This window comes from Mytilus trossulus, chromosome 7 (assembly GCF_036588685.1).
Source record: "Mytilus trossulus isolate FHL-02 chromosome 7, PNRI_Mtr1.1.1.hap1, whole genome shotgun sequence".
NCBI lineage: Eukaryota > Metazoa > Mollusca > Bivalvia > Mytilida > Mytilidae > Mytilus > Mytilus trossulus.
In genome coordinates, this window is record NC_086379.1 from 57536737 (window position 1) to 57555934 (window position 19198).

Consider the following 19198-nt stretch of genomic DNA (forward strand, 5'->3'; position numbering starts at 1 on the left):
AGCCTACCAAAACTCTATAATTGACTTAGTATTATATTTAAAACAATGATAACTTAACCCATTACATGACCATTTTTTATCTCCATATATGAGATTCTGGGATCACTATTTAACGATGGCTATAGCTGTGGAAGTTATTTTTATGTAGCTTTATATTTTGGAAAGCAGAAGACTTGGATGCTTCATACTTGAATGCAGACATCTTGAGTTACAAAAAAAAGTTGCCCTCTGTCCATTGTCCTTGACCTCATTGTCATGGTTCAGCAACTACTTAAAACTATTTTTTTTGTGATCTGAATTTCTAACTTATGAGTAATAGGATAACTTTATTTGGTATATGTTTCTTGCATTGTCTTGGATGTTTGTCAGACTTCATCTCACCAAGGTTATAGTTACATGATTAGGTCCATTCTCAGATACTAAAAGTAGAAAGTTAACTATAGATAAGATAAGATAAGATAAGATAAGATATTTTATTTTCCAATTATGGGCCCCAAAGGGCATAAACATTACAACATCAATAATTTTTTCATAATACAATACAAACAATCTATATATTGTGTGTGGAATGATTGTAATGGGTTTTGAGTTTTTGTCTGATTTTATGCTCAACTTTAGGGGCACTATTTATTTCAGTTTGTCTGTCTGTCCTGTTTCAGGTTATAGTTTTTGATGAAGTTGAAGTTCAATAAACTTAGAAGATATGTTACCTATGATATGATCTTTCTAATTTTAATGCCAAATTAGAGTTTTGAACCCAATTTCTTGGTCTACTGAACATAGAAAATGATAGTGTGATTGCAATGGTGCATCCCTGAACTTTGGACACATTTTTGTTTTCAAATACTATAATCAGTAGGTCAATATATACGGAATTATTTTAAAGTGTACATGTCTGGCAGATATCATGCAATCATGACCTTGACCTCATTTTGATGGCTCATTGGTCAATGTTGAGTTTTCTTGATTTAGTCTGTTTCTTAACAAGAGTGCACACACTGAAATGTCTCGCCTTTGTCACTTATCATTGATATTATGTTGATAGTCCTAAGTATAAAGCCTGATTAAAAACTGTCACATGAACTTGACATTAACCAAGATAACTAAACAAAGACCAATGAACCATGAAAATGAGGTCACAGTAAGATGAACCATGCCAAGCAGACATGTACAGCTAACAATGCTTCCATACAACAAATATAGTTGACCTATTACTTATAGTTTTAAAAAAATAGACCAAAACACAAAAACTTAACACTGAGCAATGAACTGTGCAAATGAGGTTGAGGTCAAATAAAACCTTTGTGACTGACATATAGATCATAACATATTTCCACACACCAAATATAGTTGACCTATAGCATATAGTATTAGATAAGAAGACAAAAACTTAACTTTGACCATTCAACCAAGAAAATGAGGTCAAGGTCAGATGACATCTCACCGCTAGACATGTACACCTTACAATCATTCCATACACCAAATATAGTAGAGCTATTGCATAAAGTATGAGAAAAACAGATCAAAACACAAAAACTTAACTTTAACCACTGAACCATGAAAATGAGGTCAAGGTCAGATGACATTTGCCAGTTGGACATGTACACCTTACAGTCCTTCCATACACCTAATATACTAGCCCTATTTGCTTAAATTATTTGAGATATGGACTTGACCACCAAAACTTAACCTTGTTCACTGATCCATGAAATGAGGTCGAGGTCAAGTGAAAACTGTCTGAAAGGCATGAGGACCTTGCAAGGTACGCACATACCAAATATAATTATCCTATTACTTATAATAAGAGAGATTTCAACATTACAAACAATCTGAACTTTTTTTTCAAGTGGTCACTGAACCAAGAAAATGAGGTCAAGGACATTGGACGTGAGACTGATGGAAAGTTCGTAACATGAGGCATCTATATACAAAGTATGAAGCATCCAGGTCTTCCACCTTCTAAAATATAAAGCTTTTAAGAAGTGAGCTAACACCGCCGCCGGATCACTATCCCTATTATATGTCAAGCTTTCTGCAACAAAAGTTGCAGGCTCGACAAAAACTATAAGCAATAGGTCAACTATATTTATTGTATTGAATGATTGTAAGGTGTAAATTATTTCATGTTTGGTTTATATGACTTTGACCTAATTTTCTTGGATCAACCAATGTGGTTGGAGATCTCTAATGAAATTTGGGACAAAAGGTCACAGATTGAGGTCACAGAAGCTATTGATAGACTGAATTGTGGGGTTCAACAACTTATCTTTTGAACCAAATGTCCTAACTTTGAACAACATTGATTTGTTAATAACCATGATGAAAGTCAATACATGTACTAACATCTCTTGATTTTTGAGGTCACTTGGTAAAAGATTCAGGTTACAGCAGCAATTGGCCAAGTCTGAAATGGGGACAACAAAATTGTTTTTAAATGTTATTTTTTTTTAGTGTTTTTGTCCATTGTTGAAGACAATCTGAAAGATCTGATAAGTGTTTACATGTTACAAGTCATCACTGTCAGAGCACAGACCTGACAAACACGCTATGAAGTTATTCAGTAGAGAAATGTGGAAAATGTGACAAAATATTAAGTTTATTCAACTTATTGAACAAGAGTGCACACGCTGAAATGTCTCGCCTTCATTACTAATCATAGATATTATGTTGATAGACCAAATATAAAGCTTTATTACAACTGTCACATAAACTCAACATTAACCAAGAAAACAATACATTGATCAATAAACCATGAAAATGAGGTCAAGGTCGGATGAACCATGCCAGGCTGACATGTACAGCTAACAATTCTTCAATACAACAAATAAATTTCACTTATTGCTTATAAATTCAGAAAAAAACAGATCAAAACACAAGAACTTATAATATTAACACTAAGCAATAAGCCATGAAAATGAGGTCAAGGTCAAATAAAACCTGTGTAACAGACATATAGATCATAAAATATTTCCATACACAAAATATAGTTGACCTAATGCATAAAGTATTAGAAAAATAGACCAAAACTCAAAAACTTAACTTTGACCACTGAACCATGAAAATGAGGTCAAGGTCAGATGACACCTGTCAGCTAGACATGTACACCTTACAATCATTCCATACACCAAATATAGAAGACCTATTGCATATAGTATAAGAAAAACAGACCAAAACACAAAAACTTAACTATAACCACTGAACCATGAAAATGAGGTCAAGGTCAGATGACACCTGCCAGTTGGACATGTACATCTTACAGTCCTTCCATAAACCGAATATACTAGACCTATTGCTTATAGTATCTGAGATATGGACTTGACATGATAATTGTCTCATTAGCACTAATGCCACATCCCTCTAATATTCAATGTTATAATGAACATAACGTTTAAGGACACCTCATGACATCATATCATCTCTTCAACAGCTAACTTATTCTTGATTTTAAACATTCAGTTAAATAATGAGAAAATTCTAGGTTAAGAAGGAATCTTCCAGTAAAAAGCTGGCAATATTTATTTAACTTCAGTTTTTACACAATGGTTGTAAGCATCAACATGTGTTACATTGTTTTACTGCACTTTAAACCCATCCATTTACTTATAATTAATTTGATCTTAAATATTTGTATGTACATCTTGACAATAATATAACATTAAATATTCAATAATCATTCCCTGATACTTGTACACACCTCATCATAAGTTAACACCTTAACTGTTCTAAAACCTTATACTGTTAATTAGGCAGCAACCATTTGATTTTCTTGGGGGGGGGGGGGATTTTGTTTCCAGTTTTTGGAGAAAAAAATAATTTGTTTTTGATTCTGAGAAAAAAAATTGTTTGTTTCACCCTCAGCTACCACTATATGTAATGCTAAAATTGAAAGAAAAAAAGTGTTTTCGACTTATCCCGAAAAAAAAAATTGTCCAGAAAATAACCCATATATCCCCCCCCCCCCCAGAAAATCAATTGGTTGCTGCCTTAGTGATAAATTTTTTTTATAACAATACACATAAAAAAGACAATCTGATCCAATCTCTGCTTGTAGTTGTACAACAACCATTTACAATCATGAAAATGTTGTATTTTATTGATTTTCTTTCTTTATTATAGCATCTTCACTTTTAACAAGAGATAAAACTTTCTTTCCATTTAATATCTTTTTAAGACTTTCTGCACTGACTTTAAAAGATCCTATTTTATTTAACATAAGAAAATTACTGGTAGTGGAATTGAGGTTGCTAGTTGCCTCATGGTGGCTGTTAAAAGGAATGTTGCTTGAAGGTTGTTCAGTCTTTACTGTAGGATTTGGCAATGTGGAACTTGTAAGGCCTGACTTAACATTAGAAATAGAGGATTTTTGTAAGTTTTGTCCATCTATTGTTATGTTAACGGGAAAATTTGGTTGCACTGTAGCTACATTCTTTAACTGCTTAGATGAATAACTAAGTTCTTGAGACCCTATTGAACTTGCACTTTGACCTGTAATTTCATCTTCAACTTTTATTCTTGGTATCGGTAATTGCTTCTCGTGTGATTGCATATGTTTAACAAGTGCTTTATTAGAACTATATCTAGCTTGACAAATACCACAGTGAAATGGTTTAGAATGTGTGTTTTGATGCATCTTATAACTTAATTTTGTTTTTAAAGTTTTTCCACAAATTGAACATACGAACATGACGAATGGGCAATAATATCCTGTGTGTTTTCTGATGTGCTCTTTTCTTGTACTTTTATAATCAAACATTTTACCACAGAATTCACACTCAAATGGCTTTGGTTTAGAGACTTTTCTTCCAGAATGAGTTCTTTTGGTATGAACATTTAGATAATAAATATTACAGTAAGATTTCGGACAATACTGACAAGAAAATGGTCTTTTACCAAAATGGGTATTTAAGTGACCTTCATATACCGCTTTTACAAAAAATCCTTTTTTACAAATATGACAAGTATAAGGATATTTTACATTTGCTGGGTCTGTATGACATCTTCTGAAATGATCAACTAAGCAGGTTTTAAAATTAAATTTTTTGTCACAAACAGAACAATCAAACTTCTTTTCTCCTGGACCATGTGGACATGTTGAATGAATCCTCTTGTAGTGTAATTTAAGATTTTTTTCAGATTTGGTCTTAGTTCATGTAGTTCCGCAGATATCACAACTGTAGGTAGTTCTGCTATGTACTTCTTTTATATGTCTTTTTAAAACAGACAATTTGAAGAAAAACTTGTGACAAAGATGACATGTAACAGGTCTATCATAATTTCCAGTGTGAATCTTCTCATGTCTTTCAAGCAGTTTGTACGTAGAATATTTTTTATTGCACACAGAACATTCAAAAAATTGTCTTTCATGTGTTATAGAATGGGCATCCAATTCCCAGGGTGAATGAAATTTGTGACCACATATTTCACATGAATGTTTTTTTTCTTTCACATGACGCCGATAGTGATTTCTTCTACCTTCTGAGGTTAACAACTCTTTTCCACAAATGCTACAAGTAAACTTATCAATAGAATGAGTCTGTTGATGAACAAATAAACGATGTTTTGAAGTGAAAGTTTTTCCACAGTCTTTGCATGCAAATGGTCTAGGTATTTGACTGTAGTGGTACTTCATGTGAATAAATAAGTTGTATCTTTGGTTAAAGCTTTTTCCGCAAGTCCTACAAGTATGAATTAAGTTTTCTGAATGCATACGTTTCAAATGAATCTTTAAAGAATGTTCAGAAAAGTAATAGTTTTTACAAATCTGACACTGGCACTTCTTGGTACCTTGATCGCTTATTAAAGAATTCTCATCTTGACTATTTGATGATTCAGGGATTTGTGACAAAAGGTCTGGGTCTGTCTCCTTTTGTTGCATCTCTAATTGTGTGAGTTGTATATTTTCCATATATCTGTCTTAACGTGCACTGTAATGTTGCATTCATATATCTCTCAAGCCGTTCTTTATTACTCTGAAAACAGAAATTTATCAATGTTTATCTGTAGATGCATTTGAAGTCGTCAAAACACTAGTCTTTTATCCTTAGTCAATCAGTAGAGTATTGGAACTGTATGTCATTAAATATACCTCATATATATAGAAACTAAAACTAGAACTTTGGTTCAGATCCTTTCACTTCTATCATGTCTATCAACAAATACTTCAACCTTAGCTCAGATAAATGACTTGTTTTACTTAGTTGTTGTTGTTGGCCAAAGTTCAATTCAATGCCTAGTGTTGTAGGAATGACACATTCTCTGTAAGCTAAGAAACTTGCAACAACTTTTTGAGGAGTTCGTTAAGGTCGACTTTCTGTTCCTATCCAATAAATGTTCATACCTTCATCCTGGACGACCCCTACTTGTATTTGTTTTAGTCCTGAACATGCATGAACTTTTTGCCACTGGATGTTTAGCAATCAATCAATTAATCAACTAGCTTTTAGTAATACCAAAAACTCTCCGATCTACGTGTAATTACCATAATTATCCTCAGCAGGTAGCGATTTTACAGTACAGAATACAAGAAAATCTAAAATTGTGTCTAAGATAGTATGAACAGAACCGAACTTTAGCATGACATATTGACTGTGATGTGCAGTGGCAGATCCAGCCATTTAAAAAAGGGGGAGAGGAGGGAACATGGGTTCCCAACCCAGGACAAAGAGGGGGGAAGGGGGTCCAACTATATGTCCCCATTCATATGCATTGATCGTCCAAAAAAAAGGGGGGGTTCCAACCCCCAGAACCCTACCCCTGGATACACAACTAAAAGAATCAAAAGATGAATGGTGGACATCATGGACATGTATTTTTTTTTTTTATAGTCAAAATGTTAGTGATATTGTGAAGTATGTATGCAACTAAAATCTCGAACACAGTTTTCCGTAGGTGGGTGGGGGGCTTCAACCCCTACTGCTGCTAGTCTCTGTACCTGTTGAAGGCCTGCCACAATGTGTGCCTATATTTTTTTTATTATACATAGCTACACCCCTGTATGGATAGTCGACCTTCATAAATTATCATAACACATACATCTGGGTTAACTGTAGTCCAAATAATTATGACGTCTGGGACGGCTATTTTTTTTTTTCTGGGACGCCTTCCTACAAGGAAGGCGGGCGTCCCAGAAAAAAATTAAAATAGCCTTGCCAGACGTCATAATTATTTGGACTAGGTTAACTGTATTTCATTATTTATTTTAAGCCAATTAAGGTTACAGTTCCAGATGGCACCCACATTACCCTAATAAGTCATACTCATTTGGTACTTAATTTGTATTGGGAACAAACAATATCATTATCAATAATCTTAGTCCAATAATCTAACTTTTTCTTTACTTTCTCTTTCAGTTTTGGGAAATATATGGGAAGGGGAGAGAAACAACCGTGACATGTGTGAATGCATCTACTTTCCTGTATTAAAATCCTCCCTAATGATTAGGATCACATCAATTATCCTCAGAGGTTTATTAACTTAGTTTCTCCCATATACATGACTACTCAGTCTAGACCTGTAAAGACTTTATTAATCAATATAATTTTATTATGATTATTTTTATGTATATTGTTTATTAATCATTTTTTTCATTTTTACATTATCACTGTGTTTTATAAAAGTATTTTAAAACAAGAGGCTCTCAAGAGCCTGAATCGCTCACCTTAATTTTTTTGGTTAAATCTCTCATCAATGATTATTTTGACTTTTCAATTTATTTAAATGTTCTTTATATCGTCCTATTTTCTTCAAAAGCAAAATAAAAATCATTTTCTCCTTCTTGTTCTATTTTAGCCATAGGAGCTATGTTTCTTTACATACAAGGAAATAAAATATAAAATTTATACTAGATACTCTGAAACTCATTTAGCCTAAGTTTGGCTGAAATTGATACAACAGTTTCAAAGGAGAATATTTTTTAAAGTAAGTCAACATGATGAACAAATTGTGAAAAAAGTCTTTAAAGGGCAATAACTCCTTAAGGGGTCAATTGACAATTTTGGTCAATTGACTTATTTGTAGATCTTACTTTGCTTAACATTTTTGCTATCAATAGTTTATCTGTATCTATAATAATATTCAAGATAATAACCAAAAACTGCAAAATTTCTTTAGAATCATCAATTCAGGGGCATTATACCTGCAAAACCAGTTACCCGATTCGACTGAAAATTTCAGGACAGGTAGACCTTGACATAATAAATACTTTAACTTCCTGTCTTATTTGCTCTAAATGCTGGAGTTTTTGAGATATAAGCCAAAAACTGCATTTTAACCTGTGTTCTATTTTTAGCCATGACGGCCATGTTTTTTGACGAAATAGAAAATAAAACACAGACTTTATTTTATACACCCTACTGATCATTCAGTTGAAGTTTGGTTGAATTTGCTTGAGTAGTTTTAGAGGAGAAGACTTTTTAAAGTGAGAAAATATGATGAACAAATTGTGAAAAATTGACAATTTTGGTCATATTAACTTATTTGTAGATCTTACTTTGCTGATCATTTTTGCTGTTTACAGTTTATCTTTATCTATAATAATATTCAAGATAATGACCAAAAACTGCAAAATTTCCTTAAAATTACCAATTAAGTGGCAGCAACCCAACAATGGGTTGTTTGAATCATCTGAAAATTTCAGGGCGGATAGATCTTGACCTAATGAACATTTTTACCCCATGTCAGATTTGCTCTAAATGCTTTCGTTTTTGAGATATAAGCCAAAAACTGCATTTGACCCCTATATTCTTTTTTTAGCAATGGCGACCATGTTTGTTGATAGATCAAAACTTCGGACACAATTTATAAACTAGATACCATAAGGAACATTCAGTTAAAGTTTGGAAGTATTTGGTCTAGTAGTTTCAGAGGAGAAGATTCTTGAAATAGTTTACGATGACAGATGACGGACGACGACAGACGAAGACGGACGCCAAGTTATGGCATAAGCTCACATGGCTATGCCAGGTGAGCTAAAAATACATGTAATTTCTGAGAATGCTATAACCTGGGACATAATATATAGTTAGTTTACTTGTCTCAGCTATAATGCATATATAATAAGATTACTAGAACACACCCGTGATATCGCGGGTCCGTGAATGAATAAAGGTATATAACTATGCGCAAGACTTATTTTAGTATTAGTATTGTCATCTGATAAAGTCATGTCGCCGATTATATGATAGTTATCACAGTTTTCTTTGCTTTCAAATCTTTCTGTTTGAATCCGTCTAACTGGAACTTATCAATTATTGGTAATATTAATTATTTGGAAAAACAAAAGGTCCTGGGATGGTGTATTTTTTTAATCAACAGCATTGTCCTATATTAGTTATAAATAAAGTTGAATTCTTTGATTCGCTGTTTTCATGACGTCATGTCCGCTTACAAATTAACAAGAGTGCACACGCTAAAATGTCTCGCCTTCTTTATTAATCATTGATATTATGTTGATAGTCCTATTAAGTATAAAGCTTTATTATAACTGTCACATAAACTTAACATTAACCAAGATAACTAAATAAAGAACCAATGAACCATGATAATGAGGTCAAGGTCAGATGAATCATACCAAGCAGACATATACAATGTACAGCTAACAATACTTCCATACAACAATTATAGTTGACCTATTACTTATAGTTTAAGAAAAATAGACCAAAACACAAAAACTTAACACTGTTCAATGAACCATAAAAATGAGGTCAAGGTCAAATAAAACCTGCGCCACTGACATAAAGATCATAAAATATTTCTATACACCAAATATAGTTGACCTATGGCTTAAAGTATTAGATAAAGAGACCAAAAACTCAAAAACTTAACTTTGACCACTGAACCATGAAAATGAGGTCAAGGTCAGATGACACCTGCCCGCTAGACATGTACACCTTACAATCATTCCATACAACAAATATAGTAGACCTATTGCATAAAGTATGAGAAAAACAGAGCACAATACAAAAACTTAACTATAACCACTGAAGCATGAAAATGAGGTCAAGGTCAGATGACACCTGCCAGTTGGACATGTACACCTTACAGTCCTTCCATACACCTAATATACTAGCCCTACTGTTTATAGTATCTGAGATATGGACTTGACCACCAAAACTTTACCTTGTTCACTGATCCATGAAATGAGGTCAAGGTCAAGTGAAACTGACTGTCTGACGGGCATGAGGAGCTTGCAAGGTACGCACATACCAAATATAAATATCCTATTACTTATAATAAGAGAGAATTCAACATTACAAAAAATCTGAACCTTTTTTTCAAGTGGTCACTAAACCATAAAAATGAGGTCAAGGACATTGGATATGTGACTGACGGAAACTTTGTAACATGAGGCATCTATATACAAAGTATGAAGCATCCAGGTCTTCCAACTTCTAAAATATGAAGCTTTTAAGAAGTTAGCTAACGCCGCCGCCATAGCCGCCATAGCCGCCGCCGGATCACTATCCCTATGTCGAGCTTTCTGCCACAAAGTTGCAGGCTCGACAAAAACTGTACCTATACGCCTTATTTTTAGTATTCGTATTGTTATCTTATAAAGTCTTACTGATTAAAATACTACAATAGGTAAGAATTTGACAATTTAGTAGTGTCAACCCTGTTATTATGACCCGTGTATATAGCATATCCTGAAAACACCGTTTGGTGGTGCGCCTGCCAAATGCGGAATGTACAGATAAGGTAATAGGTTACCGATGAATATACTATTGGTATCGGTATCGGACTCGACCCGGAACTTCTTAATTATTGGCAATATTAATTACGTGGAAACAAAAGGGCCTGGAGTGGTGTAATTTTTAATCTACACATTTGTACTATATTAGTTATATATAAAGTTGAATTCTTTGATTCGTCGTTTATATGTGATGACGGCTGACAAATTGGACCTCGTAATTTTAGTATTATAGATAGATAGGTAATTTGTAATGTAGTTTGCATGTGCTATTGATTCTTTTACATAGAAGTATACTGTAAACCTACTTCTTCAACTTCTATGTGGTTAATCTGCACTCAAAATTTCCATATTGCATCATGTCTACACAATCAATATTATTGCAGGGAAAGAGGAATTTTTGGGATTGTTTTTATTTCTAATACTTAGGGTTGTTTTGTAGCACAAACATTTCTTGATCAAAGTCATTTCATTTTTTTCCAGGCCAAGTTATACATTTTTAGCTCACCTGTCCCGAAGGGACAAGTGAGCTTATGCCATCACTTGGCGACCGTCGTCGTCCGTCGTCTGTCGACGTCGTCTGTCGACGTCGTCTGTCGTCGTAAACTATTTCAAGAATCTTCTCCTCTGAAACTACTGGGCCAAATACTTTCAATTTTTAACTGAATGTTCCTTAGTGTATCTAATTTATAAATTGTATCCGAAGTTTTGATCTATCAACAAACATGGTCGCCATTGCTAAAAATAGAACATAGGGGTTAAATGCAGTTTTTGGCTTATAACTCAAAAACCAAAGCATTTAGAGCAAATCTGACATGAGGTAATATTGTTTATCAGGTCAAGATCTATCTGCCCTGAAATTTTCAGATGAATCAGACAACCTGTTGTTGGGTTGCTGCCCCTGAATTGGTAATTTTAAGGAAATTTTGCTGTTTTTGGTTATTATCTTGAATATTATTATAGATAACGATAAACTGTAAACAGGAATAATGTTCAGCAAAGTAAGATTTACAAGAAAGTCAACATGACGGAAATGGTCAGTTGACCCCTTTAGGAGTTATTGCCCTTTATAGTCAATTTTTAACCATTTTTCGTAAATCTTAGTAATCTTTTACAAAAATCTTCTCCTCTGAAACTACGGGGCCAAATACTTCCAAACTGTAATTGAATGTTCCTTAGGGTATCTAGTTTGTAAATTGTATCCGAAGTTATGATCTATCAACAAACATGGTCGCCATTGTTAAAAATAGAACATAAGGGTCAAATGCAGTTTTTGGCTTATAACTCAAAAACCAAAGCATTTAGAGCAAATCTGACATGGGGTATTATTGTTTATCAGGTCAAGATCTATCTGCCCTGAAGTTTTCAGATAAATCAGACAACCTGTTGTTGGGTTGCTGCCCCTGAATTGGTAATTTTAAGGAAATTTTGCTGTTTTTGGTTATTATCTTGAATATTTTTATAGATAGAGATAAACTGTTGACAGGAATAATGTTCAGCAAAGTAAGATTTACAAATAAGTCAACATAACGGAAATGGTCAGTTGACCCCTTTAGGAGTTATTGCCCTTTATAGTCAATTTTTAACCATTTTTCGTAAATCTTAGTAATCTTTTACAAAAATCTTCTCCTCTGAAACTACTGGGCCAAATACTTCCAAACTTTAACGGAATGTTCCTTAGGGTATCTAGTTTGTAAATTGTATCCGAAGTTGTGATCTATCAACACACATGGTCGCCATTGCTAAAAATAGAACATAGGGGTCAAATGCAGTTTTTGGCTTATAACTCAAAAACCAAAGCATTTAGAGCAAATCTGACATGAGGTAATATTGTTTATCAGGTCAAGATCTATCTGCCCTGAAATTTTCAGATGAATCAGACAACCTGTTGTTGGGTTTCTGCCCCTGAATTGGTAATTTTAAAGAAATTTTGCTGTTTTTGGTTATTATCTTGAATATTATTATAGATAGAGATAAACTGTAAACAGCAATAATGTTCAGCAAAGTAAGATTTACAAATAAGTCAACATGACATCAATGGTCAGTTGACCCCTTTAGGAGTTATTGCCCTTTATAGTCAATTTTTAACCATTTTTCGTAAATCTTAGTAATCTTTTACAAAAATATTCTCCTCTGAAACTACTGGGCCAAATACTTCCAAACTTTAACTGAATGTTCCTTAGGGTATCTAGTTTGTAAATTGTATCGGAAGTTATGATCTATCAACAAACATGGTCGCCATTGCTAAAAATAGAACATAGGGGTCAAATGCAGTTTTGGCTTATAACTCAAAAACCAAAGCATTTAGAGCAAATCTGACGTGGGTAATATTGTTTATCAGGTCAAGATCTATCTGCCCTGAAATTTTCAGATGAATCAGACAACCTGTTGTTGGGTTGCTGCCCCTGAATTGATAATTTTAAGGAAATTTTGCTGTTTTTGTTTTTTTATCTTGAATATAATTATAGATAGAAATAAACTGTAAACGGCAATAATGTTCAGCAAAGTAAGATCTTCAATTAAGTCAATTTGACCAAAATTGTCAATTGACCCCTTAAGGAGTTATTGCCCTTTAAGCACTTTTTTCACAATTTGTTCATCATGTTGACTTACTTTAAAAAAATCTTCTCCTTTGAAACTGCTGTATCAATTTCAGCCAAACTTAGGCTAAATGAGTTTCAGAGTATCTAGTATAAATTTTATATTTTATTTCCTTGTATGTCAAGAAACATAGCTCCTATGGCTAAAATAGAACATAGGAGAAAATGATTATTTTTTTTGGCTTTTGAAGAAAATAGGACGATCCAAAAAACATTTAAATAAATTGAAAAGCCAAAATAATCATTGATGAGAGATTTAACCAAAAGAATTAAGGTGAGCGATTCAGGCTCTTGAGAGCCTCTTGTTTCAAAGGCCCCCCCTTTTGAGAAAAAAATTTGGTTGCTTATATAGGGTTTCACTGAAGCGTGAAGCAATCTGCCCTCTCTTTTGCAGCCAGTGGGCCCCTACTTATGAAATTTCTGGATTCACCACTGTTATTGGCAAAAATACAACATCACTAAATATTCAAAACATTTACAAAAACAGTGGCTTTTTATCCCTGTATGTCTGCACTCAATGGGAACAAAAATTTTATGAAACTGTTTTGTTATCTTTCAGAGTTAAGGTACCCTGTTATTTTTCCTGTGGCTGTGGAATATTTAGTGCTCCCCAATCCCCATACATAACAGGGAGCATTTTTTCTAGTCTGTTAAGGTAGTTTAAAGAGGTTTTGATCCAGCTTTTGTGATTTTCTAAAGACGGAAAGTGTAGGGAAGGCATTAGTTCAAATGTACACATATTCTTGTTCTGGCATAAGGAGGTCAAGTGTTATGTTAAATTGATATAAACAAAAAGCAATACAGACATTTTGGATTTTCTTGGTAAGGAATTTGCAGCATCATTTGTTGAAAGTATGGAATATACATGAAACTTCTAATCATGAGCAAAAAAGTGACCAATTATATAATCAATAGTTTATCTGCCTTTTCCGTAATTCACCTGATAATCAAAGATCCCAGTGTTCCAGCTAGGATTTCAAAAGGTCAGGGAGCCAATCATGAAAAGGGCACATCATCTAGACAATGATTTTTGTGCAGAAAATACTGAAACTTAAACTCTTTATAAATCTTCTAATTAAAAAATGTCCATTAGGTCAGATCACTCAAAAAAGGCTGCCAATTTGCATTATACATGTACCCAGTCTAAATTTGTCATTAATTCAGTACATCTTCATTATACACTTTATGGTTATATGTAAGAAAAGAGTTGACACAAAAACCTACAGAACTGCTTTAGTGATAAGCCAAGACCTGACCTTTGGATTTTTAGTAGAAGAAGCAATTTTAACAGAAACTGCATTTGGTTTTGGTAAAGTCTGCTGAAATTTTTTGTCAAATAATAGTAAATGGGTCTTGTTCTTTCCAAAAAAAACAATAAACATTTGGCATATGGTTTTAAATTTGGTCTATCAATAGTGTCTTGATCTTAAAACTTGACCTGTGACCTCAATACCAATAAGGTTTTCCAACAAGACATAACCATCAATATCACAATTCACATTTTTTTATGGATTTCATTACAGGTGAATCACAAAATTAAATGCTTACTGAATAAAAATCTTGTATGCAGACTTCAGCAAACCCATGAATCAAATAGCTATGAACAATAGCTTAGTTTTCTGTTTTAGTATCATTACATGTATGCCTTCTTGAAATTAAAGATGAACTAATCATTGTTCTTATTGCCATTAAAATATGACAAGCACTACAATGCTTTTTATAGAAGTATATAAATCAACTCTTGTTGGTAATTAGTGATTGCATAAAACTGTATATACAAAAAGAATACTTTTATCAGTTATATTTATTTATTGCAATATTAAAATTGATGACAGATAAATATATTAGCACTAAAACTATAGAAATGCATGTCATGTAAAATTGTAAACATTAAAATATAGAAAGATGTGAAAATATGTGAGAATAAAACAAAGAAGAATTACATCACACTACACATGTTAATTCTACTAAAATCTAACCTGTTTGAAAAAAATATCTAAAATTTTAATTTTGGTAACCAAAGGAAAAAGATATTTAAATCTTTTTGAATGAAATATCTTTCAATGACTATGAAAGTGTACATGCCAATCTCAATTTTTTTTTATTTTCAAATTAATTTTCACTTTTAAAAATATCTATTAATATGCTTGACCATACGACCATACAAGATAAAGAGTGAAAAAAAAAGAAATTCAAACATTCTTCTTCTGAAGTTCTGGAAAATATAGAATTTAGAAAAATCTAGTAAGCAATGACTCTGTACAAAAATATGTGTATATAAATACTCTATTCATTACTATTTACACATTTACATAATATTTACATATTAACATATTTACAATATGTGCAAATGTACAAAGAAACAAGAAATACACAGAAATAAATTATTTCAAAAGTAATTTTTAGTTCATCATTTATATTTTAAAGAAATAAATTCTAAAAGTAACTACATTCATATTTATCAATTTTAATTTTCAGCACTTTTGTTGTTAAAGATAGTAACTATTTTGCTGTCATTCTGGTTTTATCCATTATTGTTTCGACAAATTTAATCAGCGACAATTACTAACAATTGATAAAAACACAAATAATAATGACAATAAAATTATAGTTCATTTGAGCGGAAATTATTACAGCTGCACAGTGAACTTATCTCTGAAAAATGTTAAAAAGTCTCAAGTATAGCACAAAGTTGTGATAAGAATAAGGGATTTTCTTTATGTATATTTTAATATTCTATACAACTGAAGAAAGGATTTTTTTTAGATTTTTAAAAAATAGATGAACCTAGCAATATGGCTTTTATAATTCCATGATATGCTGTAGAAACATAAATATTCATGGGCTTAAAATTAAGTGGTTTTGTCTCTCTATAAGATTTCAATGGGATTTAATTTTGTGGTTTCAAGTAAATGGAAGTGATATTATATGTAGGTTAAATTTTCATGGAGGTTTTAATTTTTGTGGATATATTTTTTTCACGAAATAAACGAAATTAAATTATCCACGAAAAATTCTGCTTTTACAGTATGCCTTTCCATATTATGCTTTTGTGTCAATTGGAAATTCATCTGAACCAAATTACAGGGAAATACAGGAATATAAAACAGTTTAATCAAAAGAGACTTTTAATGGTAGTTTTAAAACACAGTTTTTGATTGCATAAAAAAACATATTCCTCCAAAATCAGTCATCAATAAAATGAAAGCACTATACTAGTTCTGAGGCATTTTTAAATATCGATGTTAAAACATAGTTTTATTATAAATTAATAAGATCAAAAAAACTAAAAGCAAGAACAATACTATAATAAGTATGATTTTTCCAGTACCCAGGGGGAATATTTTTATAAAATAATCTTAATCAGGATGCAGCAATGAACATTTTAACTTTCCCCATTATATATAACCTCTAAAATGGCGGAAATGTAGTTTTTGTTTTTTTGGCGCTAATGAAATATAACCTTGTAGCTCAGATGAAAATTGGATTTTGTAAAAATTGCATGCTATCTTCAGCAGTCACATAAAAAGGAAGAAATTTCTGTTCAAATGAAAGTATTATTCATGATGATTTGACAATCTATAAAGAGAAGGCCTCAAAGTTAAAACACAATTACTAATGCTTTTATATCTGAATGACATGAAAATGTGAGTGTTTTGGAAACAAATATGGACATGGAAATTTACAAATCTATGACCTGAATTTAAAAACCATTACTGAACACATTTGGGTAGGATAAAAAAATCCTTTAAAATAATAGCATAAAAACTGACTAAAACATCTGGTAAAATATCCGAAGCACTAAATGTGCTCATAATCAAATGCATTATTGAAAAAATTACTTTAAAATTGGTTATGGTAAAACAAGGTATATACCGGCTTTAACTTTCAATGTGCAGTAGTAAAATAATTTGATTAACTGTGTTGAGACTTGTCTAATATATTGTACAGAATGTATTGCCCAAGAAGGAGACTTAACAAACTGAGAGTCAATTACCAACATTCAATTACGGAAATAAAATATTTCTTTTTTTAAAACAGCTTATTTCTTTAACGTCTTTAATAAAAAAAAATTGAAAAAAATAAGAACGTCCTGGTTCATTTATACAAAAAGTATCTGACTTGCGTTATTTGATTAGTAACCAGATGCTCCGCAGGGCGCAGCTTTATACGACCGCTTAGGTTGAACCCTGAACGGTTGGGGCAAGTATGGACACAACATTCAAGCTGGATTCAGCGCTACATTTGGATTGTGATTAAATAGTTGACACAGCATAGGTTTCTGACACAGAATGAATGTGGTCTAATGAACTTAAAATTTTTGTTTTGCCTTTGAGCAATTCATTATTCACTATGCTGTTGAATATTTATCCTCTCAAAAAAATGTTTGAAGAAATTTCATTTTATTTATGAAATTTCAAATGAAAAAATTGAACAATATTGTGCAATTAGATATTTCTTGCTTACTATTCTGGACAAAGAAAGACAACTCTAATTAAAAAATATTTTGCTATTTCACAATATAGTGCAATTAGATATTTCTTGCTATTGTGCAATACTGTGCAATTGAAAAGACTTGCTATTTTAGATCCTGATTTGGACCAACTTGAAAACTGGGCCCATAATCAAAAATCTAAGAACATGTTTGGATTTAGCATATCAAAGACCCTCAAGAAAAATATTTTTTTAAAATCAAACTAAGTTTAATTTTGGACCCTTTGGACTTGAATGTAGACCAATTTGAAAACAGGACCAACATTAAGAATTGACATACACAGTTAGACTTGGCATATCAAAGAACCCCATTTATTCAATTTTTGATGAAATCAAACAAAGTTTAGTTTTGGACCCCGATTTGGACCAACTTGAAAACTGGGCCAATAATAAAAAATCTAAGTTCATTTTTAGATTCTGCATATCAAAGAACCCCAAGGATTCAATTTTTGTCAAAATCAAACTAAGTTTAATTTTGGACCCTTTGGACCTTAATGTAGACCAATTTGAAAACGGGACCGAATAATTAATAATCTACATATACAGTTAGATTCAGCATATCAAAGAACCCCAATTATTCAATTTTTGATGAAATCAAACAAAGTTTAATTTTGGACCCCGATTTGGACCAGCTTGAAAACTGGGCCAATAATCAAGAATCTAAGTACATTTTTAGATTCAGCATATCAAAGAACCCAACCAATTCAATTTTTGTCAAAATCAAACTAAGTTTAATTTTGGACCCTTTGGACCTTAATGTAGACCAATTTGAAAACCGGACCAAAAATTAAGAATCTACATACACAGTTAGATTCGGCATATCAAAGAACCCCTTCAATTATTCAATTTTGATGAAATCAAACAAAGTTTAATTTTGGACCCTTTGGGCCCCTTATTCCTAAACTGTTGGGACCAAAACTCCCAAAATCAATACCAACCTTCCTTTTATGGTCATAAACCTTGTGTTTAAGTTTCATAGATTTCTATTTACTTATACTAACGTTATGGTGCGAAAACCAAGAAAAATGCTTATTTGGGTCCCTTTTTGGCTCCTAATTCCTAAACTGTTGGGACCTAAACTCCCAAAATCAATACCAACCTTCCTTTTGTAGTCATAAACATTGTGTTTGAATTCATTGATTTCTATTTCCTTAAACTAAAGTTACTGTGCGAAAACCAAGAATAATGCTTATTTGGGCCATTTTTGGGCCCTAATTCCTAAACTGTTGAAACCAAAACTCCCAAAATCAATCCCAACCTTTCTTTTGTGGTCATAAACCTTGTGTCAAAATTTCATAGATTTCTATTAACTTAAACTAAAGTTATAGTGCGAAAACCAAGAAAATGCTTATTTGGGCCCTTTTTGGCCCCTAATTCCTAAAATGTTGGGACCAAAACTCCCAAAATCAATACCAAC